The sequence below is a fragment of the Jaculus jaculus genome, chromosome 4 (assembly GCF_020740685.1).
Source record: "Jaculus jaculus isolate mJacJac1 chromosome 4, mJacJac1.mat.Y.cur, whole genome shotgun sequence".
Classification (NCBI taxonomy): Eukaryota; Metazoa; Chordata; class Mammalia; order Rodentia; family Dipodidae; genus Jaculus; species Jaculus jaculus.
The window spans coordinates 99,871,040-99,884,626 of record NC_059105.1 but is presented as its reverse complement, the minus strand read 5'-3'; the positions used below and the strand labels follow the sequence as shown (position 1 = coordinate 99,884,626).

The window sequence follows — 13,587 nt, the reverse complement described above, 5'->3', positions numbered from 1 at the left end:
GAGCTATTGCCTAGTACAAATACAGTTTTAAACCTTGAGAAAAATATGTATTTAAAACATGAAGGTGAGGCTGGAAAGATGGCTCAGTGGCTAACTGCTTCCTGTGTAAGCAGAGCAGAGAGCAGGACTCACCTTGGCTAAGGTCTCCTCTCAGCCTATCAATAAGACTATGGCTCTAACAAAAATGGGTGGAAGAGCAATAAAGATGTAAGACAACAATCTCCTTTGGCCTCCAAAGGGGAGCTCAGAGGATGCTGCAAGGTCATGTTTATGTGTCTACTAAACACACATACACACACAAACACACACACACACCACATTACATACATACAAGTGAAATATAAGATAAACGGTGAAAGTTGCTTTCTTATTACTTGGTAAATTAAGCAAGGACTTTAAACACCTCTAGTCTCAATTTCTTCAACTATGAAAGATGATTAAAGGCTATATGTGAGTAGGATTCTTGTTATATTTATATTAAATGACAAGACCACAACATTTCTATAGTTTTAGTACCCCAATCCAAAACTCAAAACCCACAGTGCTCCAATCTGAACACCAACATACATCTGTGAAATTTTTAGCTTTTAAACATTTTTATACAGTGGATTTTTAAACTAGGGGTATTCAAATTATTTACTAGTAAATTTTGTGTTTACTCTACAAGTAGTAAAATTGTTTCAAAATGTACAAAACTCCAAATCTAAAACAATTCAGATGCCAAGAATCTGATAAAGGGCAATGAACTGATATTGGAATTTAAGAGCAATTGTATCAAGTCAAAAGTTATTCTATTTTTAACCCATTTCTGAATATTATGACTGATAGTTATTAATGATTGATATATTCTATTAAGAAAAGAAAAGCTTCACAAAGACATCACTAATCAGTTTTATAAGCAGTAGTGAGTTGATGGTGAACAGGACAATCTCATTGATGTTACCTGCTAGTACAAACTACTTTATATGAACCCCTTGTGTTTTTAAAGATTTGATCCAATGGCATCTTTCCCTGAACTTCACTAAATCTGATCCTTTATCTGACATCATATGTCTATCTGCATTGTCAGCTGCTAATTCCCAAATTCCACCTCCATCACTGCAGATGCTTACTTTATCCCAATATCATTGCTCACCTTATCTCATGCTTCAAAATCCACTAGGTGGACTGCAGTCACATATTAATCTGATGCTGATTGTTTCAATAGCCCTGAAGCTGTCTGTATTCAAGCATCTGTAAGTTTTAATTATAATGCTATGAAAAAGATGTATTGTGAATTCCAGGTCAGCCTGGGCTAGAGTGAGACCCTACCCTCCCCCCAAAAAAGATGTATTAATTATATTAATTAATTAAGCTTTGCTATTATTGTCTATAAGATGAGGCTATGAGCGGCCTATCCTTTAAGGTAGTTGCAGAGATGGAAGGCTACTGATGGTAAGGAATAAAGCCCAGGATAATGAAGGAATAGTGGAGGAATTGGATATGTTAGCCATAGGACATATGTGCAATGCAGCATAGAGATTAACAGACTTTGGAGTCAGACTCATGGATCCCAATGCTGTCTCCCATCTTGCATTATGAGAAGTTTGGGCAAGTGATGTGCTTCACAGGGTTGTGGGAAAGATTATATCAGGTCTCAGCATTCTTCCCAAAAGGAACCAAATAAGGTTTTACTATTATCACACTTCAATAAAGAATGTTCTACAGAGTTGTCTTTTGTAGTCTTGTATTCCTTCCATTCTTTTGTTTTCTGTCAGAAATCTCAAATAAAGATTACTAAAATTTTTATGTTTCACTTTCAATACTTACAAAAAAATGAAATGAACAGTACAAAAATATTAGAACTATAGAAGGCAATGCTTTATTTATTTTTTATTTTATTTTATTTTATTTTATTTTATTTTTTTCCCCAGAGAGAGTGAGAGAGATGGAGAGAGAACTCCAGATACTTGCATCACCTAGTGGACATGCGCAACCTTGTGCTTGCCTTACTTTTGTGATTCTGGCTAACATGGGATCTGGAGAATTTAGCATGAGTCCTTTGGCTTCACAGGCAAGCGCCTTAACTGCTAAGCCATCTCTCCAGCCCGAAAACAGTGTTTTGAAAGAATTAGAAAACAAAGTAACAAAATATTACATAAGCAAAATAATTCCAAAATTTGTCTTTGCTAAAAGTCAAATAAAGCATTTTATAAAAATATAAATTATAAGCCGGGTGTGGTGGTGCATGCCTTTAATCCCAGCACTCGGGAGGCAGAGGTAGGAGGATTGCCATGAGTTCGAGGCCACTCTGAGACTCCATAGTGAATTCCAGGTTAGCCTGAGCTAGAGTGAGACCCTACCTCAAAAAAAATAAATAAATAAATATACATACATACATATATATATATGTATATATATAAATTATAAGTGCTGAAGAGATGGCTTAGTGGATAAGGCATTCGCCTGCAAAGCCAAAGGATCCTGGTTCAATTCTTCAGGATGCACATAAACCAGATGAACAAAGGTCATATGCATCTGGAGTTCGTTTGCAGCGGCTGGAGGCCCTGGTGTGCCCACTACCTCTGTCTCTCTGCCTCGCTCTCTCTCTCTCAAACAAATAAATCAATAAAAAATTTAAAATATACAAATTATAAGTCTAAGTAATTGTTTTGACTAAAAAAAAATCCTGCTTTTACCAATCTTTAGATTCTGGTTCATGTAAGAAACACATGTAGCTGCATTAGCTGAAATGTTTTCACTGAGAAATATCTCTGTAATTTCCGCACATATTTGTATAATATCTGCTATATAAAGCTACTAAATTTGTTATACACCTGTCACTACAAATGTATAAATTGTTTTATTCAATGTTTCTTAAAATTTATTATCCATATTTCTAAAAATGTATAGTTATATATTATGCTTGGTATATTCATATAAATTTATATATATTTATATAGTATACATTCATTTGAGTCCAAATTATAAGAATATAGGTACCTGAAACATTTTCTTTTTCAAAAGGCTACTATTAACACTTTTCCTGCCGTAGTTGACTGGAGTCTTCAGCTCCACAGCCCTTCATTCTGTCCTTTTCCATGATGCCATGATGTATTTTCAAGCGCTTCTCTTTAGCATTAGACTACAAGATATCTGATATGAGCACTAGTACATCTGTCATCTGACATAAACTAAGAGCAGGACGTGCGTTTATTGAGAGAATGCACAGAGTAGTATAACTCTTGTTATTGTTCACTTTTCTTTGGCAAGCTATAGCTTAATATGTAGACAAATTCTTACTAATAAAAATTCAACCCACAACTATTTTCAATTTATAATGACTCAGTATCTCGCCATGTGAAGACAAAAACATCATGCTTTGATTTCATTGTCCGGTTGAAATTTAGTTAGCATTACTTGCAATTCATTTCAATATCTTTATCGTACTTCATTTAGTGTTCCTTTATGCTTTCCTATTACACATGATATTTATTTTCACTTCTATAGTTTTCTTTACTATTATCTGAAAAGTAAACTTCCTTTTTTTCTTCCTTGATCCTATTCTGTCCTTCAAGGGCAATTTCAAACACTGATGCTTCATAAAAAAATATGAAAAAATAGTTTCATAAAGTGGAAATAATTTGAATTTTGATAACAAACCCTTAAATTTGATTTTATAGTTACTTGGTCAATGTCTAAACTTGGATACAGTTCTTAACTTCACTGAGCCTTTATATATATATATATATATATATATATATATATATATATATATATATATATATATAATTTTTTTTTTTTTTTTTAGTCTTTTGAGGTAAGGTCTCACTCTAGCCCAGGATGACCTGGAACTCACTCTGTATACTCAAGGTGGCCTTGAACTCATGATGATTCTCCTACCTCTGCCTCCTGAGTGCTAGGATTAAAGGCGTGCACCACCATGCCCAGCTTCACTGAGACTTTTCTTCTATGTTATAAAAATTAGAAATTAGGATAAGGCCTATGTCAGAAGATTACCATAAGGAACAAATGTATGGTTTTAGGATTCGTTTGCATGTGCTATGAAATTTTGGGGATATAATTACTATTACTTTACTCAGATAACTTGCAAAAAATTCTTCAAAGCATATGCAAATCTCTGCATATTTTATAAATATATCATACTTGCATGCTTACATATATTTCCTGAAGACCATGGTAGTTCATTTATTTTTGTCTTACAATACTTATAATGTTTAGCATAATTTAGCAATGGAAACCTTGATTACAACTAACTGCAAGGTCAAATGAAGAATTACTTTATGCAAGAGTTAAGTTTCTTTTAGATTCAGAAAATTTAAATTGCATTGCTCTGGATATTTTTATATTATAAGATCAGAATCAAATATAATGAAATTTCATTTAAAATGAACACTTCTTTGTGGATAATTCATGTAAAGCACAGTATGAGTAAGGATTACCAAGGACTAAAAATCACTATGGAATATGAGTAAAGCTTCTCAGTGGTAAAGGTATCTTGTAATGCATAGTTTTGGAATATTTAAGCTGGTAGGCATTTTCTCTCTATTAAATTCAAGTGTTCATGACTACTAAGAATTTATGAAAAATATATATTAAACATAAACTTCTTATAATTATTTAAAAACAAATAGCTAATGTCTTCATAATTAAATTAGGTAAACAGTTTTCTTGACAATGACTAACCTGACAATAGATGTTTAATCTTTACTATCTCTATATTTTTTTTAAAAGTATTTTCTTGTAAATTATATCGTCCCACACAAAAGATCTAGTCTGTTGGACATTTTGTAGAAGTACTGTCATCTCAAGTGTTTTTGAAGGCAAAAATAATTCCTGTGAAATTAAATGTATGGAAGTATTATATTATTGCACTATGGTAATTATCACAGCTGCATAATAAAAAATATACAGTAATCTAGGCCACTTATAAAATTCATAAAGCAAGTGCATGAAATTATTTACTTCATGTTGTCTTCAATAATTAATGTTTAATATGAAAATACCACATACACATGTATATATGCATACATATTTTATACATATATATGTGTATATTCTGCAAATATTAGAACATAGGACTGCATGCTGTTTTTAGAGAAGGAACACAACTTTTCCAGACTTGTTTTGATTACAGGAGATCATGCTTTTCTATTTGGATATAAATTTATTTTTAAAATATTTTTATGTTTGGAATTGAATCAAATGCCTTGCATATGCTAGGAAACTGCTCTACCATTGAGCTTTATCCACAACCTCCCACAATTTACTTTTGTGTGCGAGCTACTCAGCCAAGATGATATTTTAATTCAAGTAGAAATAAACAAATGCACAATATTTCAAATTAAATTAAAATTTGATTTATGAGCTCTGACTTCTAAATAAAACAATATTAATGCATAACATTTTTTAGAATAATCTATAGTATTACACTGGAGTGAAGAGAAATATGAATAAGACCCTCTTAAGACTCATGTGTACTCTTTCTAGTTGTAATTCAAGCAAACCAAACAATTTCTCTGTGAAACAGGTTTCAGTAATAGCTTTTGTGTTTACATACTTCCGTGGATACTGTGAAGACTGGAGAATTGGATGAGATGCAAAGGTAATTGATTCTTTCTGGCTGCACTCCCTCAGGCCAGCTCTGACACCTGGGGTTTTAGAGCATTGACAAAAGTGTATTTGCCGCTCTGAAAAGCTTGCTTCATGTTTTAAAATCACTGTTTTTTTTTTCTATCTAGTCATAAGAAATCACAGTACAGAAAAATTTCCTGTGTCTAACATAAAGAACTTCTATATGTATGATGGCTTACATGAAAGGATACTCACAAAGACTGTGCCAGATGAAAACAATTCTACAATAAGATAGTAAGTAACCATTCTGTGGATTATTGTGAGTATAAATAAATACATGACTCTCTTAGATTCTTTTCCTGGGGACGTTTAAATCACATGTTTAACCTGCTATATTTTTTCTTTGCTTCTTTTGAAATATGTTTTGCATGCAAATATTCAGATCTAGTTTCTTGGACACATTACAAAGCACTATCATCTATAGACTTTTTTAAAAATATTTTATTTTTATTTATTTACTTGAGAGGGAGAGAGATACAGAAATAGGCAGGTAGACAGAGAGAATGGGCACGCCAGTGCCTCTAGCCACTGCAAACGAACTCCAGACGCGTGCGCCCCTTTGTGCATCTGGCTAACGTGGGTCCTGGAGAATCGAGCCTTGAACCGGGGTCCTTAGGCTTCACAGGCAAGCGCTTAACTGCTAAACCATCTCTCCAGCCCCATCTATAGACTTTTGAGAGAGAGAAGTAGTTCCTGTGCAAGTAGGTGCGTAGAAATATTACATTGTTACACTAACATAGTTATCACAGCTCTAGAAGCAAAATGATTGCAGCATGTTAACACAGAGTCTCAGATTTGCTAACTTTAGCTTATCTCACATGATTCTTCCAAAACTTACTGCTAGAATCTAAATACCACAAATATACGTTGTCATAACACTCTCCCACATTGAAACTGAAAAGCCAATACAGATCAAACTGCCCAAGAAATAGTATTATAGTACTATAGCCAAGATGTTGTCATTAATTATGTTCTTAAAAGTAAGAAGCTGAGGGCTGGGGAGATGACTTGGTGGTTACACATGCTTGCATGCAAAGCCTATCGAATCAGGGTTCAATTCTGCCAATGCACAAGATAACAAATATATGTGGAGCTCATTTGCAGCATCAGGAGGCGCTGGCAGGCATCCTCTCTCTCTCTCTCTCTCCCTCTCTCTCTCTCTCTCTCTCTTTCTCTCTCTCTCTCTCTCCTTTCTATCTCTCTGTTCCTCATTATCCTCAAAAAGAAAAAAAAGAAAAAATGTATTTTTTGAAAAAACAACAAGCTGATTAGACCCATGGACTTTACGCTTTCTGACCTTCGAACATAAGGGCAAATAGATAACACAGCATTATGATTTTCATTGCAGCACTGCCTTCATTAATCTCAGTACAGCAGAGGAAACTGAGCCTTGAAGATCACTTACTAATTTCAAATCTTCCTTCATTCTTCTCCAGGCATTATTCACATGTCCTGGGATTGCTGGCTCACCCCACACCCGTTTTATCAAAAGTTTTAGAAATCTTCCATGGTCTTCTCCTCTTCCCTCATCCTCCTCCCACCTAGGTTAAAAGGCAATCACAAATATATATACATATATCCATATATATATGTTTATATTTATATATAAATTATAATTAACTTATTCTTCCCTACTGTTTGCTAGTCAAATTGGTCAACTAGGATTTGTCAAGATTCTTATAGAAATAATGGGTTAACTCCAAAGATAGGAATAAAGGACAGTTTTTAAAATAAGAACATTGTTTGAGAGATGGGTGTTTCATGATACTCATATTTTTGGGGTGGATTGTTTACTTTTACAGATGACTCTTAACTAACTTATTAAATAAATAAATGTATATTTAATCAACAAATTAAAATTCATTTTTATCTTAAATTTTCCAAAAAACGTACTGGATCCTCAAGAACACAACAAATGCTTCATACATTACATAAAGCTGTTTCTGTGAGGAAAAGATTTACTCAATTCAGAATTTTTCTTTTTTTTAAAGAAGATGCATGTTCCACTTGGGAACATTTTCTGAAACAGAACAAAAAGTGTAGTTAATTTCTGAAGCAAATTCAGGTTCCTCCTCCTCTCTGGGCTTATTTGACTTTGTAATGATGTGAGCAAACTTGATTATAGTTGTGAAATTCTGGGCAAGTGTGGTACACCTGCCTGTTTGAAAGGAAACTTAGCAAAAAGCTGACATGGGGCTGGCTTAGGAGTTAAGAGCTTGCCTGTGAAGCCTAAGGACCCCAGTTTGAGGCTCAATTCCCCAGTACCCACGCCAGATGCACAAGGTGGTACATGCATCTGGAGTTCCTTTACAGTGACTGGAGGCCCTAGTGGGCCCATTCTCTCTCTCTCTCACTCTCTCTTTCTCTTTGTTCCTGTTTCTCTGTTTCAATTAAATAAATCAAAATTTTTAAAAAATCTGATGCCTGCGCTGGAGAGACGGCTCAGCAGATAGTTACATACTAGCAAAGCCTGAGAGCTTTGGGTTTGAACCCCCAGGCCCTAGGGAAAGCCAGATGCACAAAGTGTCCCACATGTCTGGAGTTGGTTTTCAGTGGCAGGAGGCCTGATTCCTCTTTCCCTTCCCCCACCCCTACATCTCATTCTCCTTGAAAATAAATTCATATCTTCCTTCCTTCCTTCCTTCCTTCCTTCCTTCCTTCCTTCCTTCCTTCCTTCCTTCCTTCCTTCCTTCCTTCCTTCCTTCCTTCCTTCCTTCCTTCCTCCCTCCCTCCCTCCCTCCCTCCCTCCCTCCCTCCCTCCCTCCCTCCCTCTCTTTCTTTCTTTCTTTCTTTCTAACAAAGAGAGAAAGAGGGAGAGGGAGAGAGAGAGAGAGAGAATGGGCGCCAGGGCTTCCAGCCACTGAAAAGAAACTCCAAACGCGGGCACCCCCTTGTGCATCTGGCTAATGTGTGTCCTGGGGAATCGAGCTTTGAACCAGGGTCCTTAGTCTTCAAAGGCAAGCGCTAAACTGCTAAGCCATCTCTCCAGCCCATACTTTTAAAAAGATTGTCACCTAACAGGAAAAGACAAGCCCAAATCAAATATGATAGAAAGGGTTTGACAGTCTTACTTCCTGTTACAGAGATGGATAGGGTTGGAGCAGTCATTTGGTTGTTCCACAGGACAGACAGCTGAGAATCATTCCGTCTTTGAATCCACATACATGTGAGATTGCTTGTAAGCTAAATGCTGGGCACACAGAGACACTGCCATTGGCCACTCTTAAGAAACACCTTCCTTGGAAATTTATGAAGGGAGAGGATTGCTTTACCAGTCTTCTCCTTGACAGGGTATAATTATAAAGGTTTAGATGCAAGTTTTCAGCTTAGGCCTAAAAATTAAGGGCATACTAACATCAAGTGATTATTTGCAAAAAAAGTTTCAGTGGTGCTGGCATGTTAGACAAATGATAACAGTCAAAGGAATTCTCAATGCATAAAAATTCCCAAAGTCCATGAAAGATAAGTTAAAAAAAACTAAGTAAGAAAACTAAAATTTGTTTTCTAGGTATACAAGATTGATAATAAACCAGTAAACACAGGCTGACACGTCCTTGCTATCAAATTAGCCCTTCTCCAGAATTTACACCAAAGGAAATCCACTCCACTAAAACTAGAATATAAGCATATTTTACAGATCATTTGAGACAGCATTAAAGCATATGCTGACCTAAGAAGAGCACCATCTTTATGATTTATAGATAGCTATGACCAATGATGTGTGGTCAAATGATCTAGATTCCCTATGGAATCAGGCAGCACAGTCAAAGATCTCTGATTCTCCTGGAACTCTGATCACATAGAATTAGTTCAAGTATGCTGTTTATTTATTATTCCATTCAAAAACAACATAAATATCTGTATGCTTGAATGGATAAGAGACAAAAATAAAGAAAATTAATAAATAAATGTATTACCCACCATAGTTTTTGAAAATAAATTGTGCTGCCTATAAAAACAAATAATTATTCAAGAGTCCTAATTAGCATACAAATCACATTATAGTGAGATACAATGTTTGCCTTTCACTGGAAGAACTACATTATGGGAAAGTGATTTTTATATTAGCCAATTTATGAATGAGAGAAAGACACTGTAAAACAGCTCAATTTACATGGCTTAGGATAGTACAAAAATTCTTAAATTTATTAATTCTAGGTCAATGGTAGAGTACATGTGTGCTAACCAAAGGCAACGTGTCATGGATGAATGATATTCTTCAAAATTTGGCTTTGTGCCATTCAAAATGATGTTAACTCTGAAAATAACTTCACAGTGTACTTTAAAAGAAAACAGTTTGTTCATTATTAGATTCTATAAAAGTCATGGTATATTAGTAGGCTAATTGCTGAGTGTTGAGTACTTCCTATGTTCTTGCCTCCATAGTAAGCATGTAAGATCCATTACCTTATTTGATCCTCACAAGAACAGCATGAGTTAGGCATTATAATTTTTTTTGTTTTTTGTTTTTTTGAGGTAAGGTTTCACTCTAGCCCAGGCTGACCTGGAATTCACTGTGGAGTCTCAGGGTGGCCTCAAACTCACAGCGATCCTCCTACGTCTGCCTCCCGAGTGCTGGGATTAAAGGCGTGTGCTACCATGCTCGGCAGCATTATAATTTTTATTATATAGATGACATAATTGAAGATTGGAAAGGTTAAATACCTTCGTCAAGGTTATAGAGCGATACTATTATTTGAATTTAAATCTATTTTTCAAAACCTGGTTACTTTTTTAAAAAATATCTTTTTATTTATTTGAGAGAGAGAGATACAGGCAGACAGAGGGAAATACAGGAAGAGAGAGATACAATGGGCACTCCAGGGCATCCAGCCACTGCAAAGGAGCTCAAGGTACATGCACCACCTTATGCATCTGGCTTACATGGGTCCTGGGGAATTAAACCTAGGTCCTTTGGTTTTGCAGGCAAGTGCCTTTCCTGATAAGCCATCCCTCCAGCCCTTTTACACTTAAAAACACTTGGTTACTTTATGACTATTTTAAATTATGCAACAATTTCAAAAACATAAATGAATGGGGGCAGGGAAGAGGGAAAAGATAGTAGCAACACATGATTTATCTATACAAAGTATATTCTTAATAATGAAAAGGCAATATTGCCAAATTGCATGTTCATATCTGTTTATCTTCCTTCTCTCCTTATGTGTCAGACTATAGAAGAATAGAGGAAAATGAAGACAGGTTACATGACATTTCCACAAAACCATCCTACAAATGTTTAAGTAACTTTCACACTGCGTATTACATCAAAGTACTTAACAATAGTTTCTAACAAGTTCTAACTGAAGGCAACTTGACGGAAATCCTGGCCAGGTTTAGATGTCTGCAAAATATGGCTGTGGGATGATCATCAATACCAGGTGTCTAGGTCTACTGTAACAGAGAAGAGGGAAAATGTGGCAGGAGATGGCAAAGAGGGGGTGGTGGGAGGTCATGACAGGCAGTCTAGCAGACAGGTGATAAGTGGTACTAAGATAGCTTCTTCCTATGTCCACATGTCTAATGGAATAATGGAAGTTAAGTGAATGTGCTGGGAAGCATAAGTTTAGAGTCAAAGTAGAAGCATTTCAGTATCATACCAACCATTTCAATCATGCCATGCATTGCAGATAAATATCAGTTGTGGTTAATGCGTTATTGAAGGAATTCAATTATTTTTAAGAAACATGGTTTCCATATGCTTTTCTTTGATGGCAGTGATTCACTGTGAGCCTAGGTTGTCCTACAAATACATGAATATAAGCATGTTTCAATATGTGCATTATGAGGGTAAAGCTTTCTCTTCCCATGACCAGCTAACTATTCATAGAACCACACTTCTTCCCTTGGTGAAATGATCAGTAATCTTTATGTGCCAATTTCTACTTTAGTGTGTCATCCCCTGGGATAGGTAGGCATACCACACAAGAGTTTCTACCGTTATTGGGTCAAGCCTACCTTACTACTTGGTTTATTCATTAGGCCGAATTACCACAGGAAGGATATTTACATCACAGGCACTAATACTGGATGGTACAATTATCTGTTTCCTTTGTTTGTTTTGTTGTTTTACAGCCCCAGATTTTTCTTCCTAACATCTGTCACCCTTTATATCCTGGTCAAACTAGAACTGAAAGGGAAAGCCAGTATTTAATTTCCTTAATTTAATTTCCTCAAGAATTAAGTTTCCTCAAATTTGAAAGGTTAAAATTACTACAGTATGATATCAATATCTCTGATACTGCTCACTCTGATGTAACATTGTGCATCTCAGAACTGACATTTTATGTATTTCCTCCTTCTTGAACATTTCCTCACCTTTCACAGTATGCAACGCTTCCCAAATTTTAATGTGCATATAAAGCACCTGGGAAAACTTTTCAAGTGCAGATTTCAATTCACTGGGTACTTGTTGGAGCTGGATTTCTGCATCTCTGTAAACTGCCAGATGCTGCTGCTGATGCAATGCTAGAAGCTTCCAAACAGAGAATATTTATAGTCCCTACATCTATTTTTCTAGAACTCTCTCCACTGAAATGAAGTTCTGAAACCAATGAAGCATCTAGCCTCATTCAACCACACACCAAACACAGTAAGGACAGAAGACCTTAGTTCTAGTCTTCCTATGAACATTAACATGCTGCCGCAGTCTGCAGTTTGTGGTATGTAACAACTTATGAATGCTTTTTTCTAAGAATATGTGTTCAAATGCAGGAAAAACTTCCAAATATTATAGAAGCATGTAATAACATACAATTTTTAAAGCCATGAATTAGAGAAAGAAAACACTAGATATAAGCTATGACTAATTGCTTCAAAATTCTATGTGTTCTATTATATTTGTTCATATCTGACAACAGATAGCACAGTTTTGCAAATGAGCTGATCATGTGAAATCAGCTCTGATAGCTTGGTTATAATTGTGTTAGTTATTTCCCTATTTATTTCATAATATCATCTGTCAAGGATGAACAGCCTTAAGAGCTATATATCATAATTTGTGACCTGAGAAATAGGAAGAAGAGAAGTAAACTTGTATTTCATGTGCTCCTCTTCATAAATTAAAAATACACAGAAATATATAAAAGTAATATAATTACTTGGCCCTTATTTATTTTCCTTGTAAATATTGTCTCTCTTCAACTTGTACTACTTGGGAAGTTCAGTGGACAGATTTTGTCTCTAGGAGACTGGTAGCCAGGATATTTCAACATAACTTCTTTACATTCAACTGTGTACCAGCCCTATTGCTGCCTGCCATCATCTATACTTCTACTCTTACATGATTCAACTGTTTCCTTAAGGTTTTAGTTAACATGTGCACAGACATCCAGTCTGAATCTACTTAAACAATTACCAGCTAGGGCTGGAGAGATTGTTTAGTTATTAAGGTGCTTACCTGTGAAGCCTGGAAAGAGACCAGTATATATCACCAAAATATGCCATGCCACTTTGGCATATCAATATTTTGAGCTAACATCAATTAAGAAATAGCAGTTAGGTTGGAGAGATGGCTTACCAGTTAAGGCACTTACTTACAAAGGCTATGCACCAGGGTTAGATTCCCCAGTATCTGCATTAGCTGAATGTACAAGGTAATGCATGCGTCTGAAGTTTATTTTCAGTGGCTGGAGGCACTGGTGTGACCATTCTCTCTCTCTCAGTCTGCCTCTCTCTCTCTCAAATAAATAAATAAATAATCTTTCAAAAAAAAATCAAGAAATAGCGTATGCAAGAGGAACTGTGCTCTCCCTCTTTCTACTTTAAGGCAAAGTGCAAATTTCACTCTGTGAATATTCTTTGCTATTTCCCCTCTTTCTTTTCTTTTACAAAAGTACAACACATAATTCCCAAAGAGCATTTTCACTAGAGATGCTGTCTATTTGAGTTTGAGTAATAAACCTTAGTAAAATAACCTTTCTCTTTTAAGAATTTACCCTGCAGGTATTCCTA

At 35.4% G+C, this 13,587-nt stretch overlaps 1 protein-coding gene across 1 annotated transcript in view; it reads right to left on the bottom strand.

The window, feature by feature from the left end:
- Lrp1b (LDL receptor related protein 1B) overlaps nt 1-13,587 on the bottom strand; it is a 2,087,209-nt gene that overhangs the window by 1,379,849 nt on the left and 693,773 nt on the right. The gene's annotated exons all lie outside the window — the stretch shown is intronic.